The following is a 22407-nucleotide window of genomic DNA, read 5'->3' as shown; positions in this document are numbered from 1 at the left end:
GGTGTTGAGGCTCACATTTGTACCATTCCTTCTTAGTGTTTTTCCCTTTGTATCTTAGTATCATTGTCTCATCTAAATCAGGGAGAAATTTTTCATTTTTTTGTTATGTGACACTTCAGGAATTTAATAGAGCCTCTAGCCTCTTCTCGGAATAATGTTTTTTTAGTGCACAAAATAGAATGCATGGAATTATAAATGACAGAAATTATATTGAAATACAGTTATAAACATAATTTTAAAATAAGACCACAAGCATCACATTAAGATTCTCTATTTTAAATCACACTTTCTCTTTTACATATGGAATTTTCTCTTCATTATCAAGTTACTATCTTTTTTATCATCAATGTCTCCATTTTTCTAAATAAATGTTGTCTTTGACTATTTGTCACAAAAATTGTTTTGAATAAAATAAAAACACTATTAAGATTTAATTGTTGAACATTTAAGAAAAGTAAATTAAGATGAATGAACAAAGGTTTATTCTAATAAGGACTTTAAGGAAGGGACTGCAAATGGTTGGGACTTTATGCATTGAAATAAATTAATTTAAGTGTAAATACTTGCTTAACACATTTAGTTGCTTATGCTGATGTGTTTCATAATAATGGATTGCTGATACTAACTGGGACAGTTTTATGAGGCAGTATACTTTTCATCCCATCCTATTACTGGGGAGCACATATCAGATCCAACAATTTTTTTCACTCTATTATATTACATAGTATTTGACATTTAGGGGTTTATCCATTTGTCTGGTTCAGCCCTATGAACTTTTACTCTCTTGGGAATGGGGGAAGATAGTATAGAAGCAGATATTATGCTGTCCACCTCTTTAAGGCTTCTCTGACCACTAGTCCAATTTGGGATTAGAGTTTGGGACTCAAACATTTGCGATTGGTACTTCCTTCCTCTTCTCGAGTGCTGGTAGCAATCCTCTTCTCTGGGGAGACATATTACCTGCATCTAGAACGTTATGCATACTCTCCTTTGTTGCCTATGCTTCCATACTTTCCAAACTTCCATACTATAGATATCAAGTCTCCTTGAAGGACATTGAACAAAACGACCAATGTGCAACTGTATTGGTATCTATTTACATGTGACCAACTATATGTAAGGAAGGTTGTGGTGTTTTACAGAGCTATCCAATAATATCCAAAGATATTGTTCTGTAATATTATCATTCAGCAAGATTTTCACAACCCATCTCAATCAGCTTCGTGCAGAATGATGCTTCTTCCATTTCTGGCCAGCAGGTTGAAGAATCAGAATCATTTCACTTCAGCTGCATCTAGTGTCTCACCACCCTCCAAAGAACCTCTCGGAAAGCTGTTCTTGCCATAGCCCTGGCAGGATATATCTCATAAAACCCAATAATACATTCGTGATCATGTTACTGAGGTACAAATGACAGAATCTGCCTTTCCTCACTAAGACAAACTCTAGATCATCCAACTCAGCCGATGAGCATTTATTAAGCACCTAATATCCAGGAATCATGCTAAGTGTTGGGGATACAAAATAAGGCAACAAACAAGCAAACAAACAATCTCATCCCTATTCTCAAGGAGCTCACAGTCTAAAGCAGAAAATACCATGCAAAAAACTGTGTGCAAACAAAATATACATAGCATAAATTGGGGGTGATCTGAGAGGGAAGGATTAAGATTAAGAAGGATTTAAGATGATGCATGAGTCTTCTAAGTCTATGTAGGGAGCAAGGAGGATTTCTGGCCCTAGAAGATCAAAAATGCTAGAGACGTAAAAGTAACTTCTATGTTGTAGGCATTTAGTGACCTTGTGACTAGATGGCTTTTCAGTGGGACATTAGGATCAGATCATTAAGTAAAAGGTGACATCCATCATAGTTGAGGTTTTGTTTGTATGTGAGAAAAAACCATAATTGGTAGTTTTCAAAAAGTGAGTTGACATAGGCTGAAATCAAAATGTGACTCTGAGTTGGTTAGGTGGAAATAGGGGATTTCAGGGAAGATTTTCTTCCAGAATCAACATCATTTATCTGGGGACTTCACATATGGAATTTAAGGAAGATCCTTTAGCCAAGAGACAAATACACACAGATATCACATATACCAATAAATGTGGTAGCTATTCATATCCTTAATTTGTTATACCTTTCAGCAACTTGTGTATGCTAAACAAGGTAGAAATAATTAATAATCAGCCTTTTAGTTGTAGAAGGAGAGAAACTAGAGTCAGAAACTCTGGGTTGTGATAAATAAAATATTTCCTTGATAATAGAGACATTGAGTTATGCTGATTTTATCCTTTACCCTCTTCTGTTAATGAAATTAAGTTAAATAATTTACAATATAACTTCAATCTCAGAATATATTATTTGTAGAAAGGATCCATTTATCCAACACCTACTGAAGATTTTGTTTAATTACTCTTTGAAGACATTTTTTTCGCTATCTTTTTGGCTATATTATATTTACTGACTCAATCTCATCTCCTGTGAAAAATTGCTACATTTCCATGAATTTTCATTTCCTCTTTATTATAAACAGAAACTTCTTTAGCTGGTTGGGAAACTGACAAAGATGATTCCAAGATTCTGGAAACTATGGTATAATTAGAAAAAATAACCAAGAAAAGCTAGAACCAAAGAATTACAATATATAGAATATTATGATGGAGTTCTCTTTTAAAGGAAACCAAAAGAAGAATTCTTCAGGCATGATAATAGTTAGCATTTAAGGAGAGCTTTAAGGTTGTGAAGCATTTATATATGTTATCTCACTTGATCTTCATAATAAATTTACAAGATAGGTGCTATTAATAGATCCACTTTACAGATAAAGAAACTGAAATTCTGTAAGTTTAAGTGATTTGGCCAGGATGACTTATGTAGTATATCTGAATTAAGATTTGAATCCAGGTCTTCCTAATTCCAAGCCCAGCATTACAATTATTTTATCACCTAGTTTAAAATAAGGGATAATTCTCTATACAAAGTTTATGGGGTTGGGAACTTTCTGTGGAGCCCATTTATGCTACCTAAATGTTTTACATAGTAGCTAGAGAGCTGTCCTCTGAGCCAAGAAGATATATTTTGCAGGTCTGCCTCTTGGTGATTCTGGCCTTGTGTCCCTGGGAAATCCATTTAACATCTCAGAGCAGAGGTGTCAATATACCCAGATCCACAATACTTCTGAGTATGTCCAGAAACAGATTAAATGCAATTGGAAAATATTTAACAAAATAAATAAAACCATAATAAAACAAAGGTAATGTTTCTAAAGGAAGTCAATGTGCAGCTTCCTGGGATGTTTATATATAGTTTAGTGTCTGCCCATCCACTCACCAATCCCTGTTGTCTTTGAGTTTGATATTACCTTTCTGAGCTCTTGATTTATATAGGCAGAGGGAATTTTTTCAACTATGATTTCCCTGAAACCACATAACCATGTCAATCACAGTTTCCATCCTCAGCTTGTATTTTTACTCCAGTGTCCCATCTTTATATTGAATTTGATAGAAATGTTTCAAGTTTAAGTCAATGTATATGAAACCCCTTATAGGAAGTAAGAATTAAAGAGAAATTTTACTTTTGAGACGTGGGATCACTTTTTTTTAGAACTTTTCAAATTAATTTTTTTCTTACTTCGATATTTTGTCACTTGATAATGAAATGTTTTATTGATATTTTTAAAGGAAATCGGTAATGTCTTTGAAAATACTTTAATCCTAATTAAACTCCAATTGCAAAATGTTTGCATGGCATGGGGAAAACTTTGACTGGAAACACAGGCTCAAGCACTTCTCCTGAATATATAGACCCACACACATCCTGGTACAGCTGGGCTCTAGGAGGTTTGACTGACAAGTCACCAGAAGATTGTGGCAGGATCCAGAAGAGTAGAAAAGAAAGCAGCTTTGGAAATAGAATAGTCATTTCTGATACACATTGACTTTCCCACCTGAATTTCTCCTCTTATACCCTATTTCCTACATAGCTCCAGACCCTTGGATTTGGGGCTGTGAAGGACCCTTCTTACTGATCCAGTCCAGTCTTTTAGTTTGCCCTGGCTTCTGATTCAAATGACATTCCTTTTCTGGGGTGGGTACTCTCCATCCTCAGCCCTGGTACTAATCTACAACGGCAGATTGTAGATTGGCCCTGATACCAGTAAGCACATAGCTTAGTCTGTAGTCATAGATTTAATCTAGGTGATTCAGTGGATAAAGCCCTAGACCTAGAGAAAGGAAAATATGAGTTTAAATCTAGCCTCAGATGCTTCTTAATTGTATGACCCTGGGTAAGTCACTTGATTTTTGTCTGCCTGTTTCTTTATTTGTAAAATGGGGATAAATTATAGCATCTACCCCCTGCCAGAGTGGTTGTGATGATGAAGTGAGATAATATATTTAAAGGCTTTACAAACCTTAAAGAAGGATATAAATTCTAGCTATTATTCTTGTTATTGTTATAATTAATTCTGTGGGATGTGAATAATGACAATTATATTGTTAAAAATAAAAGCAATTCATATATTATTTTCTGGAGATGAGTGATGGAAAAAGTAGGAGAAATACTAAGCACAAGATCATTAATAGGATGATGTAGTACCCAAGAATTCTGGAATGCAAACAGATTGTCAAGTACATTCAGAGCCTGCTGCTAGGATTTTGAAGGAGAACCTGCTTATCATGCATGTGAAGATTAGCCCTAATAATTCTATTGGTCCAAGCTTGTGCATTGTGTGTAGTGTAAATTTTCATTTTCAAAGTTAGCCCACTAGAAAATGCAGATATGCCTGCCTGAGCAATAGCGTGGCTCTCCTGGAAAAGACTGGTGGCTTCATGTCTAAGGTGCTCAAGGACAACTTGTAACTCTCGCACCCCTGAGAAAATGTTTGTTTTGGCACTTGTGAGTTATGTTCTTTCTGGGGGTGGTAGTGTCCTTGAGGATCTTTTTCTCCTTTGGATTCCTATCCCCCACCTCGATCACTCTACAACTGCAGGAAGTGGCTTCTTTCTTTAACTCCTGAGAGGACTATTGTGGATTGCTATTGTGCTGGGATGTTATCTTACATCTAAACATTAAGGGTAAGGGAGCTTTTAGAAAGAGTTGAAAGGTTACTTTTAAAAAATCTGATTTTTTTCAGTTGTTGTTTCTTGTGAATTTAGCCCGATTTGTTCCTTCTAAATATGTTGTATTTATCGTGAACTGAAGCAAGGACTTATTTGAAAATCAACTTTTTTTGGTGAGAAAGCAGAGAGACAAAAATCTGAATCCTCCAGTGTAGATGGTTATGTTTGATAGGTGTTTGCACACTCATTTGAGTCATGCTTAATCTACATTTCCTCCCAAAGTGGGTTTTCGTTAATAAATTAAAACCAAAATAGAGTCCTATAATGTATCGAAAATATGTTTTGCTATTCAAGTTATTGCTATCCACCCACTTTAACTAGAATTTCACAATAGTGCTGTGCAGAACTTTTTATATATATAGTTTAAAAACAACAACAACAAAACTAAGTTCTGGAAAGAAGGATATGGGAGAAAAAGAAAGTGTTAGTATGGTATAGTGGGAAAAAATCCTGGCTCCAGAGGACCTGGGTTCAAAGATGACCTCTGATATTTATGCTTAAAATTATGTATGTGATGTTGGCCATCTTGACTCTCAGTTTCCTCCTCTGTAAAAATGAAAGATGTAGCCCTCTCTCTAAATCTGTGATTTTTTTTTGACCTCTTAGCATTAATTCCTGATTTTAAAAAATAGATATGGATCTAGTGTCCAGTTTGCTTAATTTAAAATCAGTTGCTGAGTGTTTATTGTAGTCATAGTTTATAAAAGAAAAATATTACACACTCTTTGTGCTATAAAATACTGTCTCTGACATTAGTTTTTTGAAATCTCAAGAAATAAAGAAACTATTAAGCAATTTTTAAAAATATATTTCTAGCTCTATTCTCTACTGTCTGCCTTGATCCTTTCACCAGTGTTCTTCTAGCTGAGGAATGAATAATTCTTCCAGGAAAGACTGAGATATTATTGCTGATATTAGAGTTATGAAAGAGCATATTTCTGTCTTCAGAAACATTTTTCTATAGTGACTTTTTTTTCTCAGTTGTTAGATTCAATTGATTACAAGTATAAAATATAGAGTATCATTTACTTTCAATGTATTTGCATGTTCCTTGCTCTATTTTGAGAAATTGAGGCCAAAACTACTTGTAAAGTAGGCTTTATTCAGGATTGAAAAGTGCAAGATTTCTTGGGTAAATTAATCCAATGATTACATCTTTTAATCTAGATTTAGTCTTTCCTAGTATCAGCTCTGCTATTTGAATGTCAGCAATTGCTGAGAGAAACCTTAAAGCATTATCTAGTCCATTTTACTACCTCTGGGGAAAACTATATTAAACTTATCCAAGGAAGATAGCTATTTATCTTCATAAAAATTGCCCTAGAAGGAAACTCTAAAATCATGATATGTTTCAGTATTGTAGAATTTTGATCAGCAGTTCTTTTAAAATGTCTAAACCTTTCTTATTGCAATTTTAGCCTATTCCCTGTTGTCTTATATTCAAAGAATTACTTACAGACATTTGTAAAATATCTCTTATGCGGTTTGAGAACCCCCTGAGTCTCCATTTTTGAGACTGAGTTAAATTTCTCTAAACTTTGTTCCATAATTTTTTTATTTGACCCCTTTAATTATTGTAGCAATCCTCTCTTTCCAAAGCTGCATTCTAGTAAAGAATCAATTTATCTTAAACATGTTGGAAGAATTTGCTCATCATCTCCTACATCAGTAGTGTCAGGATCAAATAGAAATAGGGTCATGTAACTTTACATAAGAATCCATATAAGTTATATATTGATTTAGTTTTAAAATGTAATAGCATCTGTGTTGTATTATGCTTGTTGCATAATTTTGTTATTTTGTTGAATATTTCCCAATTACATTTTAAACTGTTTTAGGCAGGACTTGAGACTGTAATAGGTCCCATGCAGCCAGTAGGCTATGTGTTTGAGAGTTCTCTTCAAACACAGCTTACAAGTATTATAAACTATAAGTATTAATATCCTGCATAATTCTTTTAATTTTAAAATACAAAAATGTTATTAATCCAGTTTGGCCCACTATCACCTATAACACTCTTCCTGATTGAAAAAGTCAAAATTATTCTGTATTTTATTGTTCTCTCCTGCCTTTTTCTCTGCTAAGTAAATTACTTTGTAGGATTCCTATTGACTTATTCTTTTTCCTCTACAAGGTCATTTCAAATTTCAGTCCAGTTTTTTCAAAGTATTCATCACAACCTCCAGTGCTGAATTTGATATTATTATCTTTAATGAGTCTGCTTTCTTTTTTTCCCCATCTCACGTCATCAGTATTTCAAAAGAGCTGTGATTTCATTGGAAAGAATTCTTCTTTCTAGGGACTCAGGTCATAGCTCTTCCATTCTTAGTGGCTGTTTTCTTGAGTGACTATTGTTATATACATACATATATACATCTCTCTCTATATATATATATATATGTATATATATCAATACACACACACATACACACACACAATAGACGTACACAATATGTCTATCTATCTACCACAAATATATACATGTTGTGCATCTGCCTATCTGTCTATCACCTGGAACCCTTTGACAATAAGTCTATTCAAACTTAGCTAGGATGGTCCTCATGTGATAGTTTGTCATCAGGTTTAGTATTCAAAGTTTTTCCATTTTTCACAGGTTCATTAGCATCGTCTTTAAGAACTCAAAGGGATCTCCAAACATTATATGATGAGGACATCATTAAGCATTCAATCTAATAGCATTGGCCACTTAATTTAACCTTGTGGTACTTATTTTGTCACTACTCATTTATAACTTTTCTAAGATGACCTTGACTCCTTCTAGCTCTAAGTCTAGGATTCTATGCCTTATTTGTGTGTAGGAATGAAACTAAGGAAGAAGTAATATAGCAGTCTGGGTCCAAATGTAGAAACATATCTGATTAACTTTGCAAAAAAATCCTCTTGAGTCTTTATTGACTTTCAAAGCAAAGACTAGATTTTTATTAGTATTGTTAACACAATGCCTGGCACATCATTAAGCACATAAGTGCTTAATAAATTTTTATTGATTGATTGGTTCGGTGCGCCTGTGATAATTATGTCCCCATCCATTTTCAGCATTTGTGCTTTTTGGTATTTTTGATTTATTTTGTTGGTCAGTAGTTTGGGTTAGTAGTTTGGGCAGAAGTTACATCCCCCTGTTTCTGCCTCATTATTTTCTAGAGGAGAGATGCAGGTGAAAGTTGCATAAAGATTGTGCCCGTGTGGGTGAGGTTTTGTGTATATACACACATGGCTTTCTTGTGGTTTGTCTTTTGGACTAGCCGATGTTTTCTTTTTCTCCTTTTAGTTTCCCAATAACAGTCCTGGCATTCTACTGCTTAAGCTAATGATTTTTATCACCCATTCTGTAGAGGCTTGAGTAATAGCTAAAACATGCCTGGCGACCTGGGAAGTGTGCACTATGTGGAAGGCAATATGATAATATGGCAATGGAATCATGTCACAATAGGCCATGTTTACATATTGGGGAACAAGTCCTAGGAAGGCAGTTTAGGATTTTCTTCAAGGGGTAGAAATAATCAAAACGTTCCATTTGCATTTGTCTCCGATAACATCTATGATATTTTTATACTCTATAAATGGGATTAACAGATGGGCTTGATAGGTTTGTACAAGTTTTCCCCTCAGGGAGCCTAACTTCATGTTCACTGAATTCAGTTCAACAGATTAAGTTTTACTATGGATGCAAACCAAAATGCTCTGTCCCAGTCAAAGATTAAAAAGTGAATCAGTTCCTGTCCTCAATGAGCTTAAACTCTGTTAGAGTCTGTTAGAGGTACCAAAATCTTAACTTTTAAGTATGTTATAGAATACTTTGTTCAGTAGTCTGAATCATGGAATGACATACTAAAAAGATTAAATGCTATTCTCCACCCCCATATCTTGCTACTCCTAGCACAGTTAGACTGTGGGAGATCACCTAAATTAAACCTACCATCTCAGAACAGTTTTGTAGTTTATGAAATCTCTTAGATTACTCTTTGAAATCAGGCTTATTCTGAGAGCTCACAAGGGTAAAGTTTAGAATAACCCCCTTAGGACTTGATCCAATTCTACTGCGATCATAGGATTTTAGGGATAGATTAATCTAACACCTCATTTTATAAATGGAGAAACTTAGGCTCAGGGAGATAGTAACTTAGAAATACCATAAAAGTAGAAAGCCAGTTAAAAAACATTTATTAAGAACTTACTATGTGCCACTGTGCTAAATGATGTGAATATAAAGACAAAAATATGATTTCTTCCCTCAAGGAGCTAATATATTGTTCTTAAGGCTAGAATATACAAATGTCTATATACAAATAAAATAAGGAAGATAATTTTAAAAGGAAGGCCCTGATTGGGGAGGGGAGGAAAAGAAGTGATTCAGCAGAAATTGGGAGGGAAATTAGAGAAATTAGAAGGCTAAAGCAATGGAATATGGACCATAACCGTGCCCTCTAAATATAGAGGACATTTACTGCAAATCCAGAGTTGAGAAATAGGGTTTCATGTGAAGAATATTAAGAAGGCCAGTGTTGGCAGATTGTTAAGTACATGGAAGGGAATCAAGTATAAGAAATGTAGAAAGAGATCAGGTTCTATAGTTGATTCTTTAAGAAATAGGGAATTATTGGAGTTTTTTGATAAAGGGTGGAGGTAGGGGTAGGAGTGGAGGTATAGTCATACCTGTATTTTAGGAAAATCACTTTGGCAACTAAGTCGAGAATGGATTGGAGTGGAGACCCCTAGTAGAATAGTACTGCAATAATCTAAGCAATATGAAAATTAAAGCCTCCTTTTTTCATTTTGATTTTTTCTTGTTTTTTTTTTTTTTTTTGGTAACTTGGTTAATATAGAAACATGTTTTGCATGACTTCCTATATATAATTGATATATTATTTGCCTTCTCGAGGAGTAAAAGAGGGATGAGAATGAGAGAGAGAATTTTGAATTAAAAAAAATTTTAATGTTAAAAATAAATAGAAAAAGTAATGAGTGTTTATCATGAAGGTATGTGAATAAAGAAGAGTATATTAGGAGAGATGTTTTGAACGTAGAAATAACAAGATTTAGCAACAAATTATATATGTAGGTTGTGTCAGTGAGGAGCCAAGGGTTCAAGCCTGGATAGCTGAAAAAATTGGGTACTTTCGATAATAATGGGAAAGTTGGGAAGAAGGAAAGCCTTAGGAGACATGTTAAGTTTGAGATAACTATAGGACATCCAATTAGAAAGTTCTGTGATCCCAGACCTTCCCACAACCCCATTTGTGCCAGAGTTGTAGGTAGTTTTTCATTTCAAAGTCTAAACAGTCTGATTAACTGACTCCAAAGCAAGAAATAAAAATCACTTAAGTGCTTACCCAGAGCTCTAATTTGATAGCTTGGTCATAAACAATGTGAGGAAACCACACCCGAAACTTCCTCCAAAGTTCAGAATAAAGATGAACCGGGTAGTGGTCATTGTTGTCACTTGTAAGCAATGCACGGGAAGAAAGTGCATGTTTAGGGCTGGCTAGAATGGAGAAGCCCAGGTGCTGGGGCGGTAACAGTCAACATCAGACCTTGGGCTTGCCGGCTATTTTTATCAACTGCTCTCTTTCAAATGTCAGAGAGTTGTAGTGCTTAGAAATATGATGAAGGACTACAAAAAGCAAATTCAAGAGTTATTTTTTCCATAAGTTAAAAAAAAGCTCCCCCCAAAAGAAGGCAATATTCCATGTTTTAGCATTATAACATTTATGTTCATCTCCTTTTCCATGCTCTTGAGGGTTATGTACATTCATGAAACGCTTGGGCTCCCTCTGGTGGTTTCAAAGGCAACTTAACATTTTTAATATTAAAAATAGGGTTTTACAATTCCAATTGTGATGGAGAGAGCCATCAGTATCCAAGGAGAGGACTGTGGGAGCTGAATGTGAATCGAAAGAAAGTGTTTTCATCTTTGTTGTTGTTGTTTGCTTGCTTTTTTCCCCCTTTCTCTCATTTTTTTCCTTTTTGATCTGATTTTTTTCTTGGGCCCATGATAAATGTGGAGGTATGTATAGAAGAATTGCACAGGTTTAACATATTGTATTATTTGCTGCCTAGGAGAAGGAATGGGGGAACAAAGAGAAAACAACCTGGAACACAAAGTTTTGCAAGGGTGAATGTTGAAAACTACCTTGCATGTACTTTGAAAATAAAACACTATAATTGTATTTTAAGTAGGGCTTAACCATTGAAAGCCAATTTTGACTAGACTTCAGTTAGTCTTAGAGACACAGGGAGCCTCAGAGACCATCCAGTCTCTTCTCCAACTCGCCTAACATTCTCACTGGCCCCACTTAATTCCTAACCCTGATATCCTTGGATGAATCACACAGGACATCACTGCAGCTATTGAATCTTTTGACCTGGGAGAACAGTGTCTATCTATAAGCTGAGCTGCCGATGGTCTGCACAAAAGCCGACTTCATGAGTTTTTGGATGTGAATACTGAAGCTTACAAAGCTAAATGCAAGTCCTCATCACTTCATGGCTGCAGGCTTGCAATAGTGCTAGGAGATCTCCCCACCATACAAGAGACTTTTATACTCCAATAAAATGTCAAAATGATCTTCTGAAAACATCAGTTCCCCCACCACCACCACCATCCCCAATAAACTCCAGTAGCCTTCTATTGTCTCCAGTGTCAAAAATAAAATCCGTTTGGTTTTCAAAACCCTTTATAACCCTTCTCCCTCTACCTTTCCAGTCTTCTTACATAGCCTCTCTCTGCTTCTCCAAACCCTCCTCCCCAGATACTTCCAGTGACATTAGCCTCTTTGCTACTCTTCAAACAAGACACTCCATTTCCTGACCGGCATTTTCACCGGCTCACCCCCATGGCTGGAATATTCTCCATTCTCATCTCTGCATCCTCCCTTCCTTCAAGTGCCCGTTAAAATCCCATCTTCTCCAGAAAGCCTTGTCCCACTCGTTTATTTCTGATACCTTCCTTCTGTCGATTATCTTCAATTCATCTTATACATAACTTGTTTATGCACAGTTGTTTGTGCATTGTTTTCCTCACAAAATCATGAACTCCTTGAGGGCAGGGGCTACCATACTTTATTTATACTCCCAGCTCTTAGCACTGGATCAGGCTCATAACAGGCACTTTATAAATGTTTATTGACTAGCTGAGTGAATTCCTTAAGGTTACCAATTTAATTAGTGACTGAATTGGCCCTAAAGCCCAGATTTCTTTTCTTTGAGCCCAAATTCAAGCCAAATAAAGATACTTTCCAAGGAACTCTAGGAAAACTGCTACTGATCATTACAGTAATGTGGCATATTGGTCAATATAATTGGAACAAGTAGCAGATATAAACAGTTAGGCCATTGTATGAGGGTAATAAAGGGCAGGGCACATACTTATTGAGGCAGGAAACTAACTTTAGAAACTAGTGGAAGGAAAGGGAGAAAAAGTTGCCCCTGATTAAATCTTAAGAACAAAGTACTGGGAAATTTTGAAAGCACTGAAATTAGCCCCAGTAGGCTTTCTTGTTACTGACTCAGATCTCAGCTTGGATTGCCTCTTTACTTCCAGGCTTATTTATTCCCTCCAGACTTGTTCTGCTAATTACCTGACAGATCGCAGAGCTTCAGTTTTCCCATGGGAAAAATGTAAAATGAGAATGTTAATAACATTTAGGGTGCCTTTCTCAAATAGTTGCTTTCAGGATCAAACAAGACAGGGATTGTAAAGTGCTATGTAAGTTATATAGCACTATTATCAATGTCAGATATCATTATTGTCATTATTAATATTTATATAATAATTACCACTACCATGCAGGTTGGTATGATTACTGATTTTTATAACTACTACTGTAACTATGACTACTTCTCTGACTATTATCACAACAACCCCAACTACTACTACAATTTTGACTACTTCTATTACTATTACCACTACTGCTAATGTTGCTGCTACTTCTGGTATCTAAGAAACTACCAGGTACTAATGGGTAAAGTTAACAATTGATAGAGTAGGCATAATTGACAAAATTCTTACTTAAAGTAAGGAAGATCTGGGATCAAATTGTGCCCCAGATACTTCCAAGATGTGTGACCATGAGTAAATAATTTCAATTTCCTTATCCGTGAAATGGAATATAATAGCTCACAACCTAATGGGATACCATATAAAGAGTTCTGAAAATTGCAGTGATTGTCAGCTATTACTACTACTACTAAGAATTGCGAAATATTTATTCCTTTATAGAGCCTAGTTTATTTCTTTCCTTCCATGACTCAATTCATCTCTGCCCATTGCCTTTATTTCTTCTTCTGCTTTTTTTTTCCCTTGGGACTTTACTATTGGGCTTTCAGAATGAATAAAAAAAAACTTTAACATTACCACTGTCATTTTTTGCTAGAAAATTGATTAGTCTATTTTTCATTTTTAATTTTTTTTCACATCTTAGAATTTATATATTTTATTAACAACACCCACCCTTCATATTTTTCTCCCAAATCCATGTTTCCAAAGTTGATTTCTCATATGAGCTCTAGTCCTATATCTTCAATCACCTAGTGAACATATCTAAATGGTAGAATTATCACTACCTGAAATTCAGTAAGTCTAAAACTGAACTTTTCTAAAAGAACTGCTTTTCCCAGCTTCTCCATCTTGACCAGCAGCACTACCATTATTTTGTGCATTCTGGGGGCCTAAGATATATACATATGGAAAAAACTTCCAATAGCAGGTGGCAAGTGTTTAAATGCCAATTAAAATTTCCTGCAAAGAAGGAGTTCAGATCAAGAAAAGATTACCTCAGTGAAATGAGGGAACTAAGTAGATCGTCTTAGAGGTCTTTCTAATCTATAAATTTGTGAGCTTATGATTCCATGATTTTCATCTGAAAAAGTCAGAGAGAGTTTCATGGAATAAAGGACAAGTGGGTCTTGTAAGATGACTCAGATGTCAAAAGTCAGGGAAGAAGTAGGAGCTCACATTGGAGTGATGGCAAGAGTAGAAGTACGGAAGTTGGAATTACAAGTTGTTTTTCAGGTATAGTGAAAAGATTGGTTTCATTAGAAGAAATCGGTAGAGATAAGACTAGAGAACTATGTGAGAGTCAAATTGTGGTGAGTCATGGGTGCTAAACTAAGCTGCTTGGACTTTATCTTCTGTGAAATAAGAAGCCATTGAAGGTTTAATAAGATCATTAACAAATAAATTAACATTATTAAATAAACATAAGGGATATTGATATTGGCAAATTTCTTTGGTCGCAATGTTGAGTCAGAACTAATATACCCATATCATGTCTAGTCATTAGTGACCTTGGATAATTTTTTTTCTTTTTTCCTCTTTTTTTTAATAACTTTTTGTTGATAGAACCCATGCCAGGGTAATTTTTTACAGCATTATCCCTTGCACTCACTTCTGTTGGATGATTTTTTTTAACTCAATTCTGACTTATTGTCTGTAGATTTGAAGTATATTTCTGTTTAACATAATAGATCTCCATATCGGGATAATTTAAAGGGTAAAACATTGAAAAAGGGGAAATAGAGTAGTTAGATATCTTGTGTAGTAATTCGAACATGAGATGGTAGGACAGAACTATTATGAATGGAGAAATAGGATTGGTAACTGACTGGAGAAAGGGAAATAGAAGACTCAAAAATGACTAAGATCCCCAACTCTGAGAGAATGTCTGAGAGAATGAAAAACAGGATGTAGAGCTGGATCTAGGAGAGAAAAACTGGTCAATTTTAAACATCTTGAGTTTGAAGTGATGACAGGATATCCGAATGGAAATTTTCATCATATAGTTGGAAATGAGGAACTAGAGCTTGAGAAAAGATCTAAACTATGCATAGATTGGGGAATCATCCAACTAGAAATAATAGTTGAAGCTGAAGGAATTAACTTATTCAGGGAGAAATAATGTTGAGAGAGAAGTTTCTAAGGCCAAGAACAGAATCTTGGGTCATACAAATATTACACAGTACACATTTAAAATGTATCTATGTGAACCCATAACTTTCTGCCATTACCTTTCTGTCTTTTTGTCTTTACTTCAATCTAAAAAGGACTCTAAGGGACAATTGGATGGTACAGTGAGTAGACCATCAGCTAAAGTTAGAAGGACCTAAGTTCAAATTTGATCTGAGACATTTAATCCTTACTAGCTGTGTGACCCTAAGCAAGTCACTTAATCTCAATTACCTTGCAAAAAAAAAGAGAAAGAAAAATGATCTAAGATTGCTGTTGTTCCCTAGAAAGCTGCCGTCCCTTATACCCACATGTTCTTAGTCTTTGTAATTGCCTTTTCCCATGCCTCCTTTGCACCATCTTTCATGTTTACTAATAAGCCTAAACATACTGCTACTCTACCAAGCTTCTCCATTTTTAAAGTCTTTTGTTATTATTTTTGTATGGAACCTGTGCTTTGCTTAGTCTGGCATCCTCCTGAAAAGGAAACTTTCTCTGTTAATGAAAAATAGGACTTCCTCTATAACTTAAAGTTTAGGGACTTGTCAGAAAAAGTGAGAAGTTGAGTGATTTGACCAGTGTAGACCTGGGTCTTCCTAAATTTCTTTCATCTATCCTATACTGTCTCTCTGCAAGGAGTGATTTCAGATCTCTAGTGTCATACTTATTTTTATTTCCTGAAACAAGTTGCAACTGAAGAAAGGATTGAAAAGTTTATTTTCCATACTAAAAAAACAAAGTTAGAAAAAAAAGCAACTGTACTCATATTCTATTTCTTAAGATTTTCCCTGCTTGGTTATGTCATATGGGAAGAAAACTTTTGTTTTATGTATGCAGTACAAGAGTCTAGAGGCAGCTTTGGCATAATAGAGAATGTGTGATCATGGATAAGTCACTGAACTTGTCTGTAGCCCAGAAAACTAAGACAAAAAGATCACAGGGGAGATGTCCTTTGATATCAGTGGAAGAAGGAAAGGAAGAAAATATAATAGTATTTATAAATAATACCTACTACATGCCAGACATTGTACTTAGACCTTTAAAAATATTATCTCATTTACTGAAAGGAATTATAGATGAAAATTTCAGATCTAGACAATATGGGGTTGGTATTTTTCTATCATCTCTATCTTTAAAATGAACACTCATTTCTTCATAGCTCCCGTGATATTTCCTTCAGGACTCACATACAAAGGAAAAAGAGTAAGGTTTGAATTAATGATGGCAATCAATTGGAAATATTCTTGCAAATGACTATTCACATTCAAGTATAAGGCTGGTTAAAATGCTAGCAAATTATTTTTAGCATGTAAGTTATCTATTATATTTTCAGACATAATAGGTTGTTTGAGGAGGGGCATTTTAAAGGGAGAGTCCTGGACCTGGAAAGTTAAATCATACAGAAATTAATTTCTCTAACTTATACCAATGACTTTTTAATATTCGAGATTCTGTCATCTTTTTCTTTTCTTCAATTCTTATGTAGTATGCATTGCTTTATACTTTGCAGCCATTCATTCTGTTACCCATCCTAAAAACGAATGAAACATTCAGTTCTCTTAAATTCTTTTGGATTTTAATATGGCATATATTTAAAATGATATCCATATATGGTACCTAATGTCACAGAAACCTTTTTACCATGAATGGCTGCTCACTTCAGCCCTTACACTTACATCTTACAATAGAAATACCTTCTAATCCTGCAGCCTTTCCCTCTGATTGTCTGATTCCTCCCAGAACCTCCATTTTAAGAAGGATGTCAAGGCTATCTATGTCTTCATTCCTCTTCAGGCTGTACTCCTGCTAATTCTAACTAGCAGCTAAGACACACACTCTTCCATTGTTAGAAGTTAAACAACTTCTAACACAAGTCAAGGAGATAGGATTGAAATGTTTAGTACTTTTCAAAAAAAAAAAAAAGCAAAAAAAAAACAAAAAACAAAGGTAGCAACTTAAATCATGTCTGATCTGTCTGACAATTTGAGTAAAGGAGTTGTCAGAATTGTAGATGTTTGAAATAGTTGCTTCTTTCTTCGACGTTATGATAGTTTGTCCCTAAAGACTAATACTTGTTTTCTGTCTTTTTTTTCCAAAACAGAAATGTTCCATAAATTCTAGTGTAGTGTCTGGTCAAAGATATAATCAAAATGAAACATCATAACCTTTAAATTCTTTCTTTGCACCATATTAGCAAATATTTAAGGCATTCTTAATCATTTGAAATAATTCATATAAGCTAAAATACTAAGGTAAAAGTGTCAGATTTCTTAAGTATGCTTGAAATGCCTCCTACTCAAATTTTAAGGGTTTATGATTTTTTAATTATTTATTCATTTTAAACAGTTCTTTGAGCAGGAAATCTGCTGCCATTAACCAATGCAAATCTGTGATTTGAAAAAAATTGTGGGGCCAGAGACAAGTCAATGGTTTATAATTTTAGACTTAAAAATTAGGAAACTGATTTTTTGGGTATTCTATCTTTTAACTAGGTAGTGACTTTGTTTAGAATATTTTTCAAATTATATATTAAAATAGTAGATAAAAATATTTATGTTTTACCATAGGACTGAAAATTTTTAAGTTTATATAATAAATATTATGATTTCTTTATGTCAAACCCTATCAGATACAAACTGGAATCCAAAGATAGAATGCTTGCTTTTTAGGTCGGCTATCTTAATTCAGCTACTAAATGTCTGAGGTAGATTCAAACCCCAGGCCATATGATTCCAAGTCAAGGACTCTGTCCAGGTTAAGAGCATGACAGAGGTACAACTAGGGTGCCAAGAAGGAATAATACTTCTCTCTCAAAACCTTCCTTGACTATTCTGGGCAGCAGTAACTTTATTCTCTTCTGAAATTCTATAGCATTATATAATGTGGAGGATAGAATGCTAGACCTAGAGCCACACTGACCTGGATTTAACTGCTACCTGTGTCGCCTACTAGTTCTACTAGCCATGGTTAAGTCACCCTCAGTCATTCCTCATCTGTAAAATGGGATAATAATCACATCCGCCTCACAGGACTGTCATAGAGCTCAAATGGTATGTCTTTGTAAAGCACTTTATAAAGGTCAACTATTATTATTCAGCACTTTTAATCACACACTGCCTTGCTTTATTCTGCTGTTTAAGTTTTCAGGGTGTAGAGTCCTGGATTTGGACTCCATAACTCTGGGTTTGTGTCTTGCCTCTAATGCTCACTGGCTATGAAAGCTTACTTAACCTCTCAGCCTCAGTTTGTTCATCTATATAGAATGGGAATACTAATATTTGCACTGTCTTACAGAATTATAAGGAAAGTGCTTGTAAATCATAAAGTGCTAAAAAAAAAAGTTACTATCATATCATGTTAGTTTATATCATCAATTTCCAGTGAGATTGTTTATTCTTCAATTTGGGGAAAAAAGCAAACTAACAACTTAAATCATATAATGATTTACATCAATCTGTCTGAAAATTTGAATAAAGGAATCATGAGAATTTTAGACAGAAATAGTGATGTCTTTCTTCAACAGATATTATGAGACTTTCTTTTTTATCTTTTTGCCATCTCTCAATGTGCCTAGGAGAGTTCTTTATACATAGTAGGTTGTAAATAAATATTTCTGTTGACTTATGGACAAAAAGTTGAAATCTGATTTGATCTAACAAAAAAATTAAGCAAAACGAATGATCAATTTTGATGTAGGTCATTCCTTACAATAATATTCTAGGTTGATGCATTGCCTATTGCACTCTAGCAATAACTCAAGATTATATATGACTCCAAGCTCCTCATATGTCACCTAAATCTTTTTATGTTGCAATCTTTCATGTTCCATAATATAGTCAAATTTAACTCACTTCCTATCTTTCTTATAGTAATAATGATAATTGCTAACATTTATAAAGGGTTTTAATGTTTTCAAAGGGCTTTACATATATCATCTCTTTTGACATTTTCTCTGACTCATCTCAATATTAATTGAAAAAATAATTGTTTTTATTAAGTGAAAAATTCAACACTAAACCAAAAGTTATCTCCCAATCCCTCTTAAACTTAAGGCATCATTTTTGTTATGTCCCCTACTTAATTACAAAGGCTTCTTATTGTTGTTCATTCTAGATCCCTCATGTATCCTCTACAATTTTCAATGATCTACTTTCTCAGTCTATCTTTCCTACTACATCCTAATTCAATGATCTACCTCATCCAGATGATCTATTTCTAGTAATTTAAGCAGCTTGATAAGACATTTCTGGAATGCCTTCTACCTAGCCCAATTAAATGCATCTTAATCCAATTCAAGTTTCATTTCTTTATAAAGTTATCCTTTATAAAGACTCTTCCAATTCTTACTAATAGTCTTCTCTTTTGAAAGTAGTTTATCTCACATAATTGTTTAACAATATACAATCTTATTGATCCAAATCAGTTCCACTTGTGCAGCGATGAAGAGAGCCATCTACACCTAGAGAGAGAGCCATGGGAACAGAGTGTGGAACACAACATAGCATTCTCACTCTCTCTGTTGTTATTTGCTTGCATTTTGTTTTCTTTCTCAGTTTTTCTTTTTCTCCCTTCTTGATCTGATTTTTCTTGTGCAACAAGATAACTATACAAATATTTATACATATATTGGATCTAACATATATTTCAACATATTTTACATGTATTGAATTACCTGCCAGCTAGGAGAGGGGATGGAGGGAAGGAGGGGAAAATTTGCAACGGAAGATTATGCAAGGATCAATGTTGGAAAAATACCCATGCATAAACTTTGTAAAGAAAAAGCTTTAATAATAATAAAAGAAAAAAACAATATACAATCTTCTATTGGTCAAGTGTATAACTTTTTCTCTCTGATCCATTGAAAACTTAGTTAGGCTAGATAATTACCATAAAGCTCTGTTTTAAGCTTATGTTTTGTCCATTGTCTTTAGCACAATATTGAGCACAGAGGCAGAATAAGACAGAATGATTACTTATTAAGAATTGATGTGAAGTTTGACTCTCTTTGTCCCTTCTCATCTGGAAACATTCTGTAATTCAAACAGTAACAATTCGGTATATAGTATTTTTAGACTGGCAAAGTGCTTTATATATATATATATATATATATATATATATATATATATATTTCACTGGATCCTTGCAACAACAGCCTATGAGGTAAATCCTAGTATTATTCTCTTGCTTAAAGGTTAAGTCATTTGCCCAGGGTCACACAACTAGTACTTCAGTGAAGGGACATTTGAAGACAGTTTTTTCTGATTCCAAATCCAGCATTCTATTCACTACATTATGCTGCCTCTGGTTCCTATAATAATTCTGTTTCTTTTATAGTATCTCCATGATATCAATAGGTTTAGTGTCTGGGAAGCATTTTAGTCATTCAAGCTATTCAGTGTATTTCTAGTCAATGTTATATGGTAGCTGAGAAATAGAAAAATGACAGGAAAATGAGGCATCATTAGCTATGTTCTAGGCTTTTGTACACTGGTGCCCTGTCTCAATGTTCTTTTTCCTTTTGACAGTTGTAGTGAAGTATCATTTTTGGTAATTGTTGACTCATTTTATGCTAAAAGTGAAGACATTTATGTGTTGTTGTTGTTTTTTTTTAAGTATACATGGTATGCATTGCAAAACACTTGCTTGGCTGTGTTAAGATTATTCACATTCACATCCAGATCTATCACTGCTCAACTTAGTGAGAGTAGAAACCCACCATATATCAGAACTGTCTTGCCCTTAACATTTTTATTCTACCCAGACAATTGGACCATTGACTTCTTTCACCCAGTTTTTTACTCTCTGGTTGGCTATTTCTGATCCCTTTGGATCTAATTTGTTAAGTCAGATGGTTCATCTATTGTCTGTTATTCTTTTTGTGGGATCTGCCCAAAGTTTCTTCATTTAAAAAGCTGCCTCTCATTTATCTATTACTGTTGACCTGGGTGACTCCATTTGTTAGGCTGTTCTGCTGCAGCATTACAGTACAATGTTCTTTCCTTTGCGTGCTGGGTAAACAGAGCCTTCTGCTTTTTGCTATTCATTATAAATAAGCATGTGTTGAATGTCTCTGACCTAATCCAAGTTGTCCAGCAATTTTGTCTAATAGGGAGTCTTTTTTGATTGTTGTTTTCTAGTCTATTCCTTATCCAAGCTGCCATCTTGCTAAAGTTGGTGACCAAAGGAAGATATTCAAATAATTCATGCATTTCCAAGTTGTTTTTATGAATTGTGCCTTGTGAGGATTGTTTGTTTTGGAATTGATGCTTTTATAAATGAATGTTGAATATAAGCACCTTGATTTATTTTTGTCAGTCCCTTTTGAAAGACTCAAACGAATGATTAATATAAATTCATATATTGCTTTTGTATATCTTCACCTTCTACCATCACCAAGAGATTTGTATTTGACATTACTCTTTACCTAGACTAGTATAACAATTAATATCCTTGAGAAAGGCAGAATTTCCAGATTCCTATTTCAGTGTCAGAGGCACCTTTTGTGTGTGTGTGTGTGTGTGTGTGTGTTGGGGGGGGTGTGTGTGTAACTATTGGGGAAGGGAGTGGAGTAATGTTTGAATTGGGTTCTTCATCGATCCTCTAACTGTATAGCTATACATTTTGAATACATAGTTATTTCTAGAATATGATTTGTTGTATAAAAACCACAGGTGTGAGAAGATAATTCTGTGCTCAATTAGGCACCTGTATTTATGAAATAGCTTGGGTAACTTGCTCAGTTGCTCACTCCAAAACCTTATAACTTAAATGCAACTTTAATGTTGTGTTTTGGCAGATTAGCCCCATTGTATGAAAACATGGGTCAAAACCGTTAGAAATTAATGAGCCCCTGAGCAAAAAGCATTAATTCCTTTAAGATGCTATGTTAATATGTACTATGGAAGGAAAGATCATTGGCCAAATGGATCATACCAACTAAAGAAAGATGATGTCTCTCTAGAAAGCGAATCATGGCTCCCAAGCTGTACAATTAGAGTATGGTAGGTGGTGGAAAGCTCTTCTAGATTGTAGAGAAGTAAAAATAAAGGGTTAGAATTGATATTAGGACTTACCAGAGATATTTCCCCTTCCATAATCATGGATGATCTTTTAAAAGAAAATTGTATAATAGATGATATTTTATAGAACATTTTTTCTTAATATAATCAAAAAGATTCAATTTGAATATTCAAATCTGAAGAAAAAAAAAAGAGGTGGGAGAAGAAAATCTAGGGTATTGTTAATTCTCTGAGGAACATTGTATCCAGACCGAAAATCCTGCTTGGGCAAGGATTATTCTGGTAGGTTCCTCCCTACGTCTA

At 34.5% G+C, this 22407-nt stretch overlaps 1 protein-coding gene across 9 annotated transcripts in view; it reads left to right on the top strand.

Moving 5' to 3' along the window:
* The window catches only part of RAPGEF4 (Rap guanine nucleotide exchange factor 4), a 339342-nt gene that overhangs the window by 183224 nt on the left and 133711 nt on the right, over window positions 1-22407 (top strand). The gene's annotated exons all lie outside the window — the stretch shown is intronic.

The sequence above is a fragment of the Sarcophilus harrisii genome, chromosome 3, assembly GCF_902635505.1.
Source record: "Sarcophilus harrisii chromosome 3, mSarHar1.11, whole genome shotgun sequence".
In the NCBI taxonomy this organism is placed as follows: Eukaryota; Metazoa; Chordata; class Mammalia; order Dasyuromorphia; family Dasyuridae; genus Sarcophilus; species Sarcophilus harrisii.
The sequence above is the reverse complement of the archived record's forward strand: the minus strand, read 5'-3'. Positions and strand labels throughout refer to the sequence as shown.